This window comes from Camelus dromedarius, chromosome 8 (assembly GCF_036321535.1).
Source record: "Camelus dromedarius isolate mCamDro1 chromosome 8, mCamDro1.pat, whole genome shotgun sequence".
Taxonomy (NCBI): Eukaryota; Metazoa; Chordata; class Mammalia; order Artiodactyla; family Camelidae; genus Camelus; species Camelus dromedarius.
Window position 1 is genome coordinate 18784901 of NC_087443.1, and position 19690 is coordinate 18804590.

General features: G+C 35.9%; 1 protein-coding gene across 4 annotated transcripts in view; it reads right to left on the reverse strand.

The window, feature by feature from the left end:
* Positions 1–19690, reverse strand: part of MARCHF8 (membrane associated ring-CH-type finger 8) — a 129039-nt gene that overhangs the window by 89999 nt on the left and 19350 nt on the right. Inside the window, exon 2 of one of the 4 annotated variants that reach the window (XM_064487932.1) lies at positions 18078–18146. The exons of the other annotated variants lie outside the window; for them this stretch is intronic. The gene's annotated coding sequence lies outside the window, so the exon portion shown is untranslated. The remainder of the gene's footprint in view (positions 1–18077; positions 18147–19690) is intronic. 4 annotated transcript variants of the gene reach the window in all.

Here is a 19690-nt window from a genome sequence, read left to right on the forward strand (position 1 = left end):
GGGGCAGGACAACGGGCCCCTAAGGAAAACTGAGAGAGCCTCGTGCTGGAAGTCCTTAGCCAAATGCAAGTGCCTGGCCAGGAGAGAGAAGAATGCTGCGGACTGAAGCCCTCTATATGCAGTTCAGAATCTCAAGGAGCAGGGTACGAGAGAGGGGCAGGCCAAGGCAGATGGCAAGGGTGAGAGAAGATAACACGGAGCAGGCGGGACTCAGCTCAAGACACTGCGTGCCATCCATGACTTCTCCAGTGACTCAGGGAGGCCTCAGTAGAATCACTTCACTATGGGTGTGAATTAAATGAACCAGGGATGATTCACTAGGAAAAGGGCCAGACTATAATGTCTGAATTTTCCAGAAGATTCTGAACCTGAGGAAAGGTAAGGAAGAATATGGCGTTCCCTTGCTAACAAGACAAATACAAGAATACTGAAAACACTAGGAATTAACAAAAGGAAAAGAGATTTGTTGGGATTCTTTCAGCATTTCACTTGTGAGAAAGGAAAGTGCAAGTCTGACTGACTTATGAGATGGAAAACACCTTCACTGAAGTCTCCTTCCTCTAGTTCTTCCAATGCTCTTCCATGCCTGTCCTGCAGAGAACAGTATCTGATCCTTAGAGATGAGGAAAGGGGGACAGAGGAAAAAGCAAGGCTGTAGCAGCCCAGAGCCCTTCCTGGGCATTCACCACACTGGAATGAAGTGACCTGCTGACATTCTGCCTCCCTCACTGGACTGTGGGCTCCTGGAGGGCTCAGTAATGAAGCCCTGATTAGAATTACAGGGGCAGATTCCAGCCGTTCATCACAGAATGTTTCTGTTTGTCACTGCTGGGTAACAAACCACCCCAAGCTTAGTTGCTTAAACAGCAGAGATTTCCTATTCCTCACAATTCCATGGGTTTGCTGGGCATCTCTTCTGCTGCTCTCACCTGACCTACTCATACTGCCGCATTGGGCCCAGGGCAGCTGGGGACTGGGCTTAGTGGGAAAAGCTGGGCCTCCCTTTCCATGTGGTCTTCCTCACAGCTTTCTGCACGTGATGGCAGCAGCATCCTGAGAGGGCTGGCCCACCACACATGGTGCCTCTGCCTGCATGATGTCTGCTGATGCTTCGTTGGCCAGATCAAGTCACATGGCAAATCCCAGCACCAAGGGTGGGGAAACAGACTGAATCACTTGGTGGGAAGAAACAAGCAGACTCACACTGCAAAGGGACAGAGACATTGGGAGGCAATTCATTTGGGCCTATTTTGGACCAATTTAACCATGCATTGTTTTTGCTATTTTTCTCTCTGATAGTATTTTTACTGGTAGAAGCTTTTTATTATAAAGTGTTCTTACACCTATTACATATAAAAAACTAATTATGTTCTTTAATTTGTAATGATGGGGGGAGGGGAGTTCCTGGGCTCTATTTCTACTTCACAGTAATGAACCCAAAAATATTTCACAGCTTAAAGACTAGAATTACTACTGGCAGAAATTCACATCATTGGAGGAGCTCATCTTTCTTCACAAACATAGGCCTTTTGAAGCACCTGCATTAAGTTGACAGAAGAAATCATTCTGGCCAGTTTTTGTAACAGAAAAATCGAAGGCAGCTATATTTCATTTGAAAGGCTTTCTGCAAATGGAATTCTTGTCACATCACAGGATATAATGTAGCATATGATGCTAGTGGTACAGACAGCCCTGCACCAGCCAGCTGTCATCTCACACTGGGGCAAGCACTTTCTCTACCTAACGCAGTAAAGTAAACAGACCAGAGCAGAGCTTGCCTCACGTGCTCACTCTTAACCTCCCTTACCATCCAAAAAATATCTGTTCAGCCAGGAAAAATCTTCCCAACAACTCCTGTACATGCCACAGTCAATTCTACCGTTGTTCATTCCGATCCACCCTCTTGGAATACTCTCCACACTCTGCACATCAGGACAAAAAATCCCTGGCTTTCAGAGAACATCTCAAAGCTTATCTCCTCAATGAGTAAAGAAACAGCAAAACAAGCTCCCCTACCCCTTTCTTACCACCCTTAACACGTACCCAATATTCTTTACAGTTTGATATTTAATTATATACAAAACAGTCCTTCAATGTATGTGTTGGCTAATTTTATGTATCAACTGACTCAACACAGTACCCAGAAATTTGGTCAAATATTATTCTAGGTGTTTCTGTGAAGGTGCATTTTTAGATGTGATAACCATTTAAATCAGCAGACTTTGTGTAAAGGAGATTACCCTCTATAATGTGGGTAGGTTTCATCTAATCATTTGAGGTCTTAATCTAAAAATAAATATTTTTAAACTGACCTCCCTGGAAGAAGAGAATTCTGCCAGAAGACTGCCTTTGGTCTTAAATTCCAGATTCAACTCTTCTCTTTGTCCCCAGTCCGTCAACCTATCCTGCAGGTTTTGGACTTGACAGCCTCTACAATTGTATGAGCCAGTTTCTTAAAATCAGTCAATCAAAATCTCGCTCTCTCTCTCTCTTGCTCTCTATCTCCTATTGGTTCTTTTTCTTTGGAGAACTCTTAACACAATATACTGTCTAGTTTTAGATTATTCCCTACAGTGTAGAAAGCTTGGTCTACTTAAAAGGGTGAATTCTCTCTAGACCATTACATTTTCTTTAGCATTCCCTACAGTGTTCTAGATCAGCATATATTTCTTTGGTATTCCCCACAGTGTTCTATATAGAGCAGAGGTGAAAAATCTGTAGAACATCAACTAGTGTTTCCTTATAACTAAACCTTAAATCCTTCATTTTCCTAATCTTTCTGCCCCATTAATTGTTCATGCATGCTAATACATAACAAAGCATAAGCTAAAAGAAAGAAAAGCAACATTGGCCCCACTTTCCTACACATAAATTCCCAAAGTAGTTAAAGTCTATTAAGAATTAAGACTTTTAACATTATTTTAATTTGTACACAGTTGGTAGAACACAAAAAAGTTAGGTTTACTGTTTGCTCTATGATCCTAGAACCCACTCTTTTTTAGTTTTCTCACCTTTAGATAGTACTTTCTATTAAAAAAAACTATAGGAAAAAAAAACCACATTAGTTAATCACCAAAAAGTAACCCAAGACCTAATTTAAAAGATGGCAGAATAGAAGGATATGGAGCTCACCATCTCCCACAAATGTATCAAAAATACATCCAGATAAATAAATTAAAACAAAATGAAAGCAACGTAAGGGAAAAAAATATAATATAAAGCAAGCCAATCAACACATATATAATAAGGGTCCCAAGAGAAGAAAAAGAAAATCAAAAACATACTGTAAGAAATTATGGCTGAAATTTCCTCAAACCTAAAGAAAGAAACAGATATCCAAGTACAGGATCCACAAAGGGTCCCAAGCAAGATGGACCAGAATAAACCTACACCAAGAAATATGATGACTAAAATGGCCAAAGCTGGAGGAAAGACATGGCAGCCATCCACACCAAAAAAAAAACCCTAGCAACAAATATGTTAGACAAACACAGTCTACACAGAGACTCTCCTACATAAAAACAGCCCCTCAAGACCACAGTACATAACTGTTACTCCTAAATTTATAAAATTAGAGGAATATAAGGTGAAGAGGCTAAGGAACCACTCCCAATTAAAAGAACAAGAGAATCCCCCTGAAAGAAAAAACAATAAAATAGACATCTACAGTCTACCAGATAATGTCCTCAAAAAGGACATGATAAAAGCACTGAAGTAATTAAGAGAAGTTATTGACAGAAATGCAGATTACTATAAAAAGGAACTAGAAACTATAAAAAGCCAACTAAAATCAGAAAATTCAACTGCTGAAATGAGAGCCAAGCTAAAAGCAATAAATAGCAGAATAAATCATGCAGAAGAAAGAATAAATAATTTAGAAAATATAAGGATGGAAACTATCCAATAAAAAAGTCAGACAGATAAATAAATTTAAAAAAATGAAAGCAACATAAGGGAACTAAAATATAATATCAAGTAATCCAATCAACACGTATATAATAAGGGTCCCAAGAGAAGAAAGAGAAAAGAAAATCAAAAACATATTTTAAGAAAGTATGGCTGAAATTTTCTCAAACCTAAAGAAAGAAACAGCTATCTAAGTACAAAGAGTCCCAAACAAGATGAATCAAAATAAACCTACACCAAGAAATATGATGATCAGAATGGCCAAAGTTAAAGACAGAGAAAATATTCAAAAGGCAGAAAGAGAAAAACAAATAGTTACAAAACAATGCCCATAAAGCTATCACACCTGATTTCTCTACATAAACACCGCTGGCCAGAAGGGAGTGGCAAGATATAGTCAGTACTGAAAGAGAAAAACCTACAACCTAGGATATTCTACCCAGCAAGACTATCATTTAGAATAGGAGAGCGAAAAAATTTCTCAGACAAGCAAAAACTAAAAGAACACAGCAATACTAAACCTATCTGAAAAGAAATATTGAAAGATATTCTCTAAATAGAAAAGAAGCAGGCATTTAATAGAAAGTAAAAAAAAAAAAATCACAACTGGAAATGTGATAACTACAATGAACAGCAAGAGAATAAAGATGAAGATGTGAAAGAGGACATAAAAATCATAAAACGTGAGGGAGGGGAGCAAGAAAATGTAGATTGTTTCTGAACTGTTTAGGATGTGTTTAAGTCTATATGATTATCAATGTAAAGCAGATTCAGTAATGGGTTAACATATTTGAAAAACAGGGTACCGACAAATCAAAAACATACAATAGACTCACAAACATCAAAAAGAAAAGAAATCAAGCATAATACAAAAGAAAATCATCAAGCCACAGAAGGAAAAACAAAAAGAAAAAGAAAGGAATAAGGAGGAAACACAAAATCTGCTGGAAAACACTGTTTAAAATGGCAATAAATACACATCTATCAATAATTACCATGAATGTCAATGGACTAAATACTCCAATCAAAAGACATAGTGTTCAACAAGTAGAGTTGGGAAAACTGGACAGCCACATGTAAATCAATGAAATTAAAACACTCCCTCACACCATACACAAAAATAAACTTAAAATGGCTTGAAGACTTAAAACTTAAGACAAAACACTATAAATGTCCTAGAAGAAATGAGAGGCAAAACATTTTCTGACATAAATCTTAGCAATGTTCTCTTATATCAATCTACCCAGAATAGAAATGTAAGCAAAAATAAATAAATGGAACATAATTAAGCTTATAAGTTTTTGCACAGCAAAGGAAACCATAAGCAAAACAAAAAGGCAACCTATGATATGGGAAAAAATATTTGCAAATGATACAACCGACAAAAAAAAAAAAACTGATCCAAAAATGGGCAGAAGACCTAAACAACCAAATCTCCAATGAAGACATACAAATAGCCAAGAGGCACATGAAAAAATGCTCAGTGTCACTAATTATCAGAGAAATGCAAATCAAAAATACAATGAGGTATCACCTCACACCATGGTCAGAATAGCCATCACTAAAATGTCCATATAAGATAAAGGCTGGAGAGGATGTGGAGAAAAGGGAACCCTCCTATACTGCTGGTGGAAATGTAGTTTGATGCAGCCATTATGGAAAACAGTATGGAGATTCCTTAAAAAACTAAAAATAGACTTACCATATGATCCAGCAATCCCGCTCCTGGGCATATATTCAGAAGGAACCCTACTTCAGGATGACACTTGCACCCCAATGTTCATAGCAGCATTATTTACAATAGCCAAGACATGGAAACAGCCTAAATGTCCATCAACAGATGACTGGATAAAGAAGATGTGGTATATTTATACAATGGAATACTATTCAGCCATAAAACCAACAACATAACATCATTTGCAGCAGCATGGATGCTACTGGAGAATGTCATTCTAAGTGAAGTAAGCCAGAAAGAGAAAGAAAAATACCATATGAGATCGCTCATATGTGGAATCAAAAAAAAAACCAAACCAAAAAAAAACAAACAAAACATAAATACAAAACAGAAACTGACTCATAGACACAGAATAGAAACTTGTGGTTGTTAAGGGGGCGGGGAGTGGGAAGGGACAGACTGGGATTTCAAAATGTAGAATAGATAAACAAGATTATACTATATAGCACAGGGAAATATATATAAGATCTTATGGTAGCTCACAGAGAAAAAAATGTGACAATGAATATATATATGTTCATGTATAATTGAAAAATTGGGCCCTACACTGGAATTTGACACAACATTGTAAAATTATTATAAATCAATAAAAAATGTTAAAAAAAAAAGAAATCAAAGAGGCAATTTAAAGACACCTTGAGACAAATGATAATGAAAACACAACCACACAAAATCTATGGGATGTAGCAAAAGGAGTCCTAATAGGGAAGTTCACAGCAATACAGGCCTTCCTCAAAAAGCAAGAATAATCTCAAATAAACAACCTAATCTACCACCTAAAAGAATTACAAATAGAAGAACAAACAAAACCTAAAGTTACTGGAAGAAAATAATAAAGATCAGGGAGGAAATAAATAAAAGATTTTTAAAAATAGAAAAATACAATCAAACAAAGAGCTGGTTTTTAGAAAGAGTAAACAAAATCAACAAACCTCTGGCCTGCCTCACCAAGAAGAAAACAGAGAGGACGTAAATAAAAATGAGAAATGAAAGAGAAGAAATTACAATCAACACCGCAGAAATACAAAAAACCATAAGAGATTATTATGAACAAGTATATAGCAACAAATTAGACAACACAGAAGAAATGGGTAAGTTTCTAGGAGCATACAGTCCACCACAACTGAATCAAGAAGAAATAATAATTTGAACAGACCGATCACTAGAAGTGAAGTAGAATCAGTAATAAAAAAACAAACAAAAAACTTCCTGCTAATGAAAGTCCAGGACCAGATAGCTTCACCGGGAAATTCTACCAAACATGCAAAAAAGAACTTATCCTTCTCAAACTCTGCTAAGAGACTAAAGAGGAGGGAACCCTCCCAAACTCTTTCTATGAAGCTGTCATCAACCTGATACCAAAACCAAAGATACTACTAAAAAACAAACAAATAACTTCAGGCCAATGTCTCTGATGAATATAAAATTCTCAACAAAATATTAGCAAACCAAATCCAACAACATATTAAAAAAAATCACCCTACATCAAGTCAGTTTCATCCCAGAGTCACAAGGATAGTTCAACATATGCAAATCAATCAATGTGATATACCATCTCAACAAAAGGACAAAAAACTGCATGATCAACTCAACAAAGTAAGAGCATTTGAAAAAATTCAATATGCATTCACAATAAAAATCTTACCAAAATGGGCATAGAAGGAACATATCTCAACATTATAAAAGTTATTTATGACAAATCCACAGCCAACATAATACTCAAAAGTGAAAAGTTGAAAGCCTTCTCACTAAAAATCTGGAACAAGATAAGGATGCCCACTCTCATCACTTCTATTCAACACAGTATTAGAAATTTTAGCCAGAGCAATCAGACAAGTAAAGGAAAAAAGAGGGGGATCCAAATCGGAAGAGAAAAGGTAAAATCATCACTATATGTAGATGACATGATACTATATATATAGAAAACCCTAAAAACTCCACACAAAAACTACTAGAGCTGACAAATTCAGCAAGGTAGCAGGATACAAGATTAACATACAGAGATCTGCTGCATTTCTTTATACTAAAAGTGAAGTATCAGAAAAGGAAACTAAAAAAAAATCCCTTTTAAAATCACATTAAAAAATAAAATACTTCGGAATAAACCTGACCAAAGAGGTGAAAGACTTATATGCAGAGAAAAATAAAACACTGACTAAGGAAATGATAATGTAAAGAAATGAAAAGGTATTCCGTGCTCTTGAATTGGAAGAATTAACATTGTTAAAATGGACATACTACCCAATCTACAAATTTAATGTGATCCCTATCAAATTATCTAGGACACTTTTCAAAGAAATAGAACAAATAATCCTAAAATTTATACGAAAAAGAATATATATACGTATAAATGAATCACTATGCTGTACACCAGAAACTAACAGAACTTTGGTAAATCAACTATACTTCTAAGAAAACAGAATTAAAATAAATAAATGTTAAAAATACAACGTTATTTCCTAGCTCTGTCCACTGAAAAAGCCTAGAAGCAACAACCAAAGTATGGTAGCCGGACTGCGGTCTCTAAATACAACTTCCCACTAAAAGGAATCAAGGCTTGTTGAACAAAGGGTTGATTCCAGATCTACAGCTAGAAGTATACAAGCTGAGCATGCACATTTTGTCAAACCAGAAAGCAGGAAGCCATCAAAGGTATTCATGTCACAGGGACCCAGGAACCAACCTAAGGGTGCTCTCACTGGCCAATGAAAGGACAATTTGATTATTAATTTTTAAAAAAAACTTGGTTATTACTAAAAAATAATCAAATATGTAAAATTCAGGTGTTCATAATGATACTCTCAGAAATAAAGCAAAAATGATTGGCCATTTCTGGAGATATGAGCAATCCTCCAAGAGTTTTAAATAAAGGAAAAGAATCACTCACTTAACCTGTTTTCCCAGTAAGGACTGTAGTTCTAGGTAATGAAATTATTGATAAAGATAAACTTCTCTATAGAAGTATCACAGCTAATAAATGAAGAGGGAATAATGAAATTAGAATAGCAACACCCTGCAAAACCTCAAGTAAATAACAGATCTAAGCAAATTGTAAGTGGCTACTAATATCACAAAGTGGAAAAAACAGACATTACGTGCTGTTGAAAACCATTCTCTATGAAACATTCTGCAAAAAAACTTAACCTAAATTGAGTCAAACCTCTAAAATTAATGGTGAGATGGAAGGAAGAACATGTTAAACGACATCACTGGGAAGCACTGAGCAAAATTCACAGTATGGGCAGCTCCACAAGACAAATGACAGGGTGTCTTCAGCAAATACATTTCAAGAACAAAGAAAATAAGTAAGAAGGGGAAGCTACGGATTAAAAGATTTTTTAAAAAAACACATCAACTGAATGTAATGTATGGATGGACCATGTTTAGATTCTGATTCAAACAAATAAACTGCAAGAAAAAAAGTACAAAATAACATTGAGGTGATAGCAGTTTTGTTGTCAATTTTAAGAAAACAGCCCTTATCTTTCAGTGAAAGTACTGATATGTTTAGATAAAATTACATAATTACTAGTGCTTGCTTCAAATATGCAGTGAGAGAGGGAGCATAAGGAAACAAAAGAGGCCAGGAGTGGAAGCCACCTAGGTGATGGATACAAAGCAGTTTGTTATACTACTCCTCTACTTTGTATACATTTTTAACTTTCCATCATTAGATTTTGAAAATTTAATGAATGACTGTACATCAATATGCTTTAAGTTAATAATAAAATATTCTAGGTATACACTGCTTTTCCCGTCTACAGTTCTTTCAGCATAAATTGCAATACTGTACTCTTCTGTCTTTCCTCTGGGGCAGATGCCCCTTGTTTCTTAAAATGATAAACTAAAAGCACAGAGCCTGCTACACAGGAGGTGCTCAATAAATGTTAAATGAATAAATTCTGTTTGCTATACAGCTCCTCTGCTCTGGTAAACTCTCTGATAATTTGAATCTGTTGATTCAATTTGTGGTAAAGGATGAGTAAATAGAACCAAGTACCAAAAAATAAGGTAAAAAATCGAAAACCCTGCACTTAACCTTTTAAATCTATATACTACAAAAGATGCATGTTCTTTTTTATTGTAGTAAAAAAATTTAACAAAATTTATCAAATAATCCATTTTTAGGTGTACAGTTCAGTAGGGTTAAATATACTCACACCGTTGTGAAAAGATTTGCAAACCTTTTTCAATTTGCAAAACAAACTCTATACCCAGTAAATAAAAGATGCAGTAAGTTCACTAAACCTACTGTAGTAGCCATTTCATGATGTATGTAAATCAAATCATTTTGCTGTATACCTCAAACTCATACAGTGCTATATGTTGATTATATCTCAATAAAGCTGGAAGAAAAAAATAAATAGCGAAAAAAAAAAGATGCTTATTCTTAATACTTCCTAGCCATTGTCTACTCTATCCTATACATGTTTCTAGCTACCACAACAGCTTTTAAGTTTAATTCTTCAGACAATAAGCTTTATGGATCACTAGCACAGTAAGAGCAGATGAAAAAAAAGTCCTGAAGTGAAATGGGACAGTTCAGAGGTATGAGTATGAACAAAAGATCCACATGAACCCTTGTGTGGAGGACAGGGCTGAAGTGTGGTTTCATGGTCACTCTGAATGGGAGTGAGGAGCCAGAAGAGGCAGGCCCACCCACAGCTAGAGCAAGTGTAGAGACATGGCACCGAGTGCAGACGGAGTAGTCTTTTCGAGGCTGCATCAATGGAGGCTCACCACTCCTCCGGCTGAGCCATAGCAATGATAGCAAGACTGCTGCTCAGTACACAGTGCCAATCTCACAGGTGCCTTAGATCAGGTAGTTAGGCAAGCACCATGCTAAGCCTCATTCAAATGCACTTTTAGTTAAATATGCCTATTCAGGACTACAAAATAATAATAGTAACAGTAGTAGTGATGGCTTAGCTATAAATCTGGTAACAATAACCCGCCATAATATAAATATTTAACAAATAAGAAAATGAATTACTGATAATTTTCTGCCTGTTACTATAGTTTTAATTAACTTTGATATTTCTGTTTTAGAAAGATGAACTCTGAGTAAATCACTACCTTTGAAAATCATTTACATACAACACTCTTCTTCCGAAGCCTGACTCCCAGCTGAGCCTGCACTGGGCCCACTCCAGGAAAGATAAGAGAGATTTTGCACATGACTGAGGATATTGGCAGAGTCAGATCTGGGAAAGGCCTGTATACAAAAAAGACACAGAACTCTCAGGGAGGTGGCAGTGGGGGGCACGATTCGTTCTAAAGCTGAATCTGAGTTTAATCCAAAGAAAGTCACAGAGCATGAGAGCAAAGTGTGGATTGGAGGACAACATGGTGTCCATCATTCACACTACACTGCAGAAAACAAGGGAGCTGTAAATAGAGTTAAAGACAGACTCTGGAGAACAATGAAAGTTCAAGGAATTGGCAGCATAGGAAGCAGCAGCTGTTTGTCACAAAACTGAGAGCAGTATGGGTGATATTGACATTGTGGCACTCCTGCAAAAGGCTGAGGAACTGACAACTCTGGGTTGCCCCAGAAGGACTGGGGGGTTAAGGTAAAGTTAGAATCAGGAGGATAATAGATAAGTCAACAAGAAGTTGTTAGAACCCCTTTCTGCTCACAAGGCCAGGTGGATAAAATGTACCTGTAATGAGTACAGAGCACTGGTACTCTGAAAAGTGGATCTAATGTTATCCGGGATAAAAGTGCACCCTACTTCCTGGTACAATTCATACTCAAATGGTTTCTTGAAAATATCTTCAACTGAGGTCCTTTGGACTCCCACAGATTAAATCTGAAAAAAAATTGGCTCATGATCAAAATTGTGAAACACATCTCTATATTATAATTAGGTTTAACTAGAAAAGTCTCACCAGTAAGAACAAAAGCCAGAAGACAGTAGATTATTTTCAAAGTACAAAGAAAATTTAACTTTCATCTACCATTGTATGCCCAGCAAGACTATACCTCAAGAATGAAGATGAAATAAATGTATTTCCAAATAAGCAATAACAGAGTTTATTACCAGTGGACCTTCAATAAACTTTGAAGGGCTATACCACAGAAAAGTTTAGAAATATCTCAGAAAGGAGATCTGAGATGCCAGAAGGAAAAATAAAAAAGTTTTGGTAAACATGCAAGTAAATAAATGTAAACAAACATTTCCCATGCTAAAAATAATAATAGTTTGGAATTTGTGGGTTTAAATAAAAGAGAAAATAGAAATCTGAAAAACCAAGCTGTTTCAGTGAGGGAGGGAGGAGAGGTTGCTAGAGTTAAAATATTTTAAAGTCTTTGTATTTCTTGTAGAGGAATTAAGATACTGGGAACTTTCAGTTTTGTTAACTTAAAAGTCTATGGTAATATCTCAAGAATAAACCATGAAAAACCTCCAAAACCAACACAAAGGGAAAACATCATAAGAAAAAAATTACTGCAAAAACTTTGTTTTTTAAAGGAGAACAAACAAGAAATAAAGAGGGCACAGAAAAGTGCAAATGGAAACCACAAAGTAAAAGGACAGATATCACTGCAAATACATTAATCATAATATGTATAAATCAAAGTTACCAATTAAAAGTCAGATTATAAGATTATTTTATAAAATATAAACAGCTCCACATATATACTTACACAAGACATACACAATGAATAATAACAAAAAAGTTGAAAATTAAATTAAAAATATTACGTTAAGTAACTATTAATCAAAGAAAATAGGAATAACTATAATAATTTACAAAACAGGCCTATTCCATCTGTCGCCCACTGTTAAGTGAGAGAAAGTTGAGAAAAACATGGTCTCAATGAATGAAAATCTCAACTGAGAAATTAAAATTATGGAAAAGAACCAAATGGAAATCCTAGAACTGAAAAGAATGAAAACTCAGTGGATGATCTCAACAGTAGGCTGGCGATGATGGAAGAGTTAATGAACTGGAAAACAGACCCATATAAATTATCCGAACTGAAAAAGGGAGAAAAAAAGACTGCAGAAAAATAAATACACACACAAACCTGTGAGACAATATCAAGCAGTGTGTGTGTATGTGTTTTTATATATATATATATATATATATATATATATATATAATTGGAAACACAGGGAAGACGGTGAAACTGGAACAAAAAAATTATTTGAAGATATGACACCCAGCAACTTTCCAAATCTGATGAAAAACACTGATTTATAAATTAAAAAAACTCAGTGAACACATAAGTAGGATGAATATAAACACAACTACCCCTGAGCATCATTAACTGCTGAAAACCAAAAATAAAGAGAAAAATCTTGAAAGCACCTAGAAAGAAATAATAACAATGACAACAATAACAGTAACAACAATATGCAAGTCAGCTTTTTATCAGAAAACAAAGCCAGAAAACAATGAATGACATCTATAATGCTAAAAGAATTCCATATGCAGCAAAAATATCCTTCAAAAATTAAGCAAAATAAAGATGTTCAGACAAAAAGTACGGAAACTCATCCCCAGCAAATGACAAGTGACAAAAACAAGGGTCTACAAAAAAGAATGAAGGGTACCAGAAATGCTAAATATGTGGGTAAGAAAAAAAAAAAAAAACCTCTTTCATGTTCTCCTCAATTTATTTAGAATACACTGGCTGTTTAATGCAGAAAGTATAACATTGAGGCTTATAATGCAGACGTATATAAAATGTATGACAACAATAGCACAATGAATGTAGCAAGAATGGAATTATACTGTTGCAAGGTACTCATATTTTACAAGAATTGGTAAAATATTAACTCTAAAAATAGGATAGACTGGGATAAGTTACGGCTGCATGTTCCAACTGCAAATCCAACCACTAAAAAACAGTCAGTAGAGTACAGAAGGAGAAGAGTAAAGAAAAGGAAAAAAAGATCTAAATCCAACTACAGTCAATTCTCATTATGCAGTTATACTCCATAAAGTTGCCATGAACACTGAATTAGTGAATACGGAACAGTTGTTCCTAGGAGAAACACAGGGATAGGTTCCTGCAACGCTCTGATCACAACACTTTAATTAGTCAACCATCAATACATAACCTTGTTTTATGTTTCTGTTTAAAGACACCTTATTTAGCAAATATATTTTGTTCATTCATTAACATTGAACTTGTGACCAATAGCACTTTAAACTCATGCCTGAAGGAAGTGTATCTAACATGACTATTTTCTCTGTAAGGCACATTACAGCCTCCTTTACTCAGTAACACTAGACATAACCTCAGCACTATGCTTAGGGGCAATTTTAAATAATGAAATCATCAACAAAAAAGCACAAAAATGGGGAAAACCTGTCAATAAACAGATCACAAAAAGGACACATTTACAGTATGAGAAATAAAACAAGAAGGCAGAGTATGACTTGTTCAACGTCAGCTGGGAGCCTGCATACCAGATGATGCAAAAATTTCACTGCTCTGACATGTTCATGAACCCTGAGAACACTGTGAGCACTGATTTTGGGATTACAAACACATTTTAGTGAGCAGGCAAATTTGCAGATATGGAATCCATGAATAATGAGGATCAACTGTGCTATCAGTAAGTATATTAAATACAAAGGGACTAAATATTCTAATTGGCCTACAACACTATGTTGGCTCCTGGTACACAACATGGTGATTCAATATTTTTATACATTTCAAAATTATCACCATAATAAGCCTAGTTGTCATCTGTCACCATACAAAGGTGTTACATAATTACTGATTGCATCCCCTGCACTATACATTTCACACCTGTGACTCACCTATTTTGTAACTGAAAGTTTATACCTCTTAATTTTAACCTAAAAGCCGAAACTATAGAACTCCTAGAAAGAAACACAGGAGAATATCTTTACACCCTGTGTGTAAGCAAGATGCAAAAACATATGACAAAATTCAGCATAAGGAGGGACATTAGAATGTTCCCCCATGGTGTTGGATTAACATTGGTAGTATCAATATAAAATCACAGCTTTGAATACATAAGAGTAAAAAAATACAGATATGTGTGCATGTGTGTCTACACACGCGCACACACACACACACAAACATATCCTATCTCTGTCCACTAAAAGGAAACAGAAATAATGACATACTAGTTGCACCCTGATCTTGTTCCCCACTACTAGGAACAAGGCTCCCTGAAGAAAAGCTGATTTGAGAGCTGAGGCACACAAAATGAGCCGAGAGTACATTTTTACACAAGAAAGCAAAACAAATGCTCAAATAGGAGAGACATATAAAATGGAGACAGGAGCCAGCTTGAAAGGGTGCACACTGACCAAATCTGCGACAATCCAAGTATCAAAATAACTAGAGGAGAGGGAGGGTATAGCTCAGTGGTAGAGCGCATGCTCAACACGCATGAGGCCCTGAGTTCAATTCCCAGTACCTCCTCCAAAAATAAATAAATAAATAAACCTTACTACTGCTCCCCAAAATAAATAAATAAAAATAAATCGTACAAAAAAATAACTAGAGTAATAAATCACAGGCTTAAAAAAGAATAGATCTATGAATAATTCAAATAAAGAAATAAATGGGGTGGGGTGGAGGGAGGAAGGAAAGCTCTTGTTTACAATAGAACACCAATTAATAAATACAGATGAAAGTATGGAGTTGGAAAATCATCATTGATGCTAAACCCTGTGGGTGAAAGTTTGATAAGGAACAGGATATTTATACAGTGTTAATACTTACTACCTTCAAAGGGAAAATGTGTATCTTGGCAGTAAAGAAAGCTCGCAAATAGCAACTTAACCAAGTGTCCAATGTTATCACCAACATTGGAACAAACTAACATCAGGTGGCTCTAAATGTCTTGCACCGAGAACAATAAAAATCACTTTTGTGTTATTCAATCTACAATGTATAACCTGAATCTAACCATGAGGAAACTTCAGACAAACACAAATTGAGGGACAGTCTAGGAAACAAAACAAAACAAAACTTGTCAGTAGTCTTCAAAAATGTCAATTTCAAGAATGACAAAGGTTGAGGAACTATTCCAAATTAAGAGACTAAAGACATATGACAACTAAATTCAGCATTAACTCTGGATTGGACACTGGACAGGGAAAACAAAAGAGCAATAAAGGAGATTATAGGGACAACTGCTGAAAATGCAATGTGAACTGTGAATTAGAAAACAATACTGTATCAATTATTAAATTTCCCGACAGATAATTTTACTATGGTTCTATAAGAGAATGCCCCAGGTTTTTAGGAAATACACAACGTAAACCCAAATAAATCAGAAAAATATGCATTTATATATATGCACAGAGAGACAGTAATAAAGCTTATGGGGTAAATTTATAACAATTGGTGAATCTTAGTAAAAGATATGTGGTAATTGCTCGAACTTAAAAGTTTTTCTCTTAAGTTTGAAATCATATCAAAATAAAAAGTCACACATAAAGCAAAAGACATAATTGAAAAACTGGGAAAGTGTTTTTGACAAACACAACAAACAAAAGGTCACTTCCTTCAATATATAAATAAATTGTATAAAGGAATCAGAAAAAAAAGCAGTAACACTACAAAAGATTAATGGGAAAAAAACATGTACAGTCAATTCACGAAAGAAACTAACATACTTTTAAAGGAAAAAAAACAACAACAAAAATCAACTTTACTAACAATTTAAACAGGCAAAGAAACATAACAATGAGATGTTTTCCACCTGTTAAATCAGTTATTTATTTTAAAAACACCCAATGTTGGCAAGAATGCCCTAAAATGGCCACTCAACACCCTCCCTGCCAGCTAGAGTGTTAATTAGAAACTTTCAGAAACACAGTTCAGCAACAGGAGCCAAGAGCCTTAAAAATATCCACACCACCTCACTCAGTGACTCCAGTTCATGACAGAATCCTTAAAGAAGTCATCTATCTGAACTGTGGATTAAAATGCATGCCCAAAATTATTCACCAAAGGATATTTCCAGTAACAAAGTTCTTTAAAATAAACTATATGTTACACTTAGGTAAATTAGGATATAACCATAAAATGCAATATGCAGTCCTTGAGAAACATTAAAAATGGGAAAGGCTATGCAATGAAAATTCAGAGAATAAAGCTTATTAAAAAATGGGCATTCAGGATAACTTTGATTAGATTAAAAAACAATAAATAAAGCCCAGAATAAAATACTAATAATGAACAGTAATTGTTTGAAAATGAATAAAACAAGGACTGGGAACAGCTGTTTCAGTTTCGAATTTATCTGTGAGATCTCTCCTTGCCCACCCTTCACCACCTGCCCCCACCCAAGACAGAGCTACCACTCCTCACATGGCAGTACCCTCTGCAATGGCCTGTCTCGCTCCCTCAGCCCTCTGAGCACTTTCAAAGGGCAAGGCACCATGCCCAGCTGCACTCATTAAACATTTGCTGCTTCACATTTATAAATTCTCCCACCTCATTTCATCCATTAAAAATGATTAACTCTATCTGAAGTCACCTACTAAAGTCACCTCAAAACTGAAATCTAAATTGAATATGGACGTTCACCAAGATGCAGTTTTTATTATCTTTGCTTCTTTCAAATAAAAACATCAAGGACGAAAGCGCTTTCCTTCAAAACTCCAGACTCCCGAGGCAGGCTTCAGACAACAGGACACCACATACCTGATTAGTGCTGTGTGCTAGGACCACCAGTGTCATTGTCAGCTTGCTTTCATGTCAAAGAGCATTTGTTTTTAAGTCTTATCATTTGCTGCCACCAGAAGACACACCCATCTGCATGTTGCAGTGCTCAGCCACTACCCAGGGCCACACCTGACCCCAGTTCTGCCTTATTCCCCACTGATTCCACCTTCCACTTGGCAACCTTCCACCTAATTAGCTGAGCAGAGCACTGTCAGAGGAAGGAGGCTGTGAGCAAGGCTGACAACGTGGAGAAAACAAATGGGTGTAAGATGACCATAATTGTAGCACAGGGCTGGCTGAGAGGCATCCGTAAGTCAGTGGTTCTCAAAGGTGGTTATTTGGCCACCCAGGGAATTTTTTGGCAATGCCTTGGAGGAATTCTTGGTTGCCGTAAGGTCAAGGTGCTACTGGTACCTTGTGGGAAGAGGTCAAGGATGCCACTAAACATCCTAAAATGCACTGGACAGCCCCCATAACAATCACACAGACCCAAGTGTCAATAGTGCTAAGGTTGAGAAACTTGTCATAAATTGATTTATCCAGCAACACAGCAGAGTTTAATCCCAATGCAGCGGGAACAGGATACACAGTGGGTAAAGATCTGAGGTAGTCTAGGAAATGTAAACACACCCACCCACACACACGCACAACTTCCTCAACCAGATGCTAAGGCAGGATGAGAGAACTGTCCTTTGGACCAAAATTCTAGCTCAGGAGCTGGGAACAAGAACATTATAAATTTAATAAAAGTAATAAAAATACCTTTTTTCCCCCAAGGGCTTGCTCCACCACATATCATCTATCTCTTCAGAGACTGCCTCACAGCAGAAACTGTAAGAAGATAATATTATCAAAATTGCCCAGACTGGTAAACATCTCCAGAGAAGTTGGCAATGCACCCACACAGTCAATGACAAATTTAGCTACATATCTCAAGGACCTAAGAACCCCAACTCACAGTTCCCAGCTTAGCTTAAAAGAAAAGTGGCAAGCATTCAAAGATCATTGAAAAAGAATAACAGTGCTGCTTTTCCCAGATGAATCATCAAAAACTATGTAAGACTAAAAGGAGCAACATTCTCAAAACTGAGACCGAAAAGAACTCGCAGATAAAAGGGAATTCAGTATATGAATTGTCATAATTATAATTCAGTTACCAAGTTAGTGACCACGGTGCCACACCACAATCTATTTTTTTCTTGATTATTTTAACAACTTTATCATGCCATGATTTCCACCCATGGGAGGCCAGGAAGTTAGAGACATCATTCAGCACCATCCCTGAATGAGACTTCAATAACTTCAACCTGACTCTGATGCATCATCTGCCCGTTTGACCTTGATCTTTGTCCTTTCAGTGTTAGGAAGAACCTAGCAGCTAAGGCAGCGCATTTCAATGTTGGACAAGGAATAATTTTTGGAAACGTGTCCATTAAGCTGAGTCAAGATCGCCCCTCTTCCATCAAAAGGCATTAGTTTTGCCCTCGATTAGAAATATGTGAAACAAACCTAATTATTCTCAATGCATCAGCCCTTAGAAGTTTCTATAAATCTATCTTGCCCTCCATCCCCAAGCCTTCTTCTTCTCTGGGTTTCCTCCTCATGATGTCTTATAACTCAATTATGATTCAGTGGGAGACAAAAAAACAGAATGGAAGAAGTAGATGGAATCTCAGAGATCAACCAGTTCAAACCTAACCTACTTTTTACATATGAGTAAAACAAGGCAGAAAGAGATGAAGAAAGGCTGTGCTCCAGAGGTCCAGCAGCCACTCAGGAAAGTTGAGAGTGGAATTCAGGCTTCCTAACTCTTAAGTCCAGTTTCCTCAGAACTATATCAAGTTGTATTAGTTGTTAGTAACAGAACTGACTCTTTTTTAAGTTTTATGATAAAACAGAAAAATATTTTCAGTTTTAACAAGTTAAAAAGAAAACTCACATCATCACAATCACCTTATGAAGTAGTGCAATTGTGATCAGCCAAACCATACAGATGAAGAAACCAGGTGCGGTGAATACCCTTAACCATTATGCTACCTTGGTAAGTTCTAGAACATTCCTAACATTTTCACAACTGAGTTAATAAACTTAAGACTTTCAGTGATTCTTTAAAATTTTAATGCTTTGATATAATCTAATGTAAAAGACGTCCCTCTTGAGAATATTTTTAAATTAGTCTTTAACAAATCAAGATAAACTTAAAGGTTTACAGTATGTAGCCTCCTAGCACAAAATAAAAGGCCATTTTATAACATTCTTTTTAAAGTTTAAGTGAAAGTTCAATCATTTCAATACATATGAAAGATATATAGTGCATGTGTCTATATACACATACTGACATATTGTAAAAATTTTTCACTAAAAATGTTTAAAAG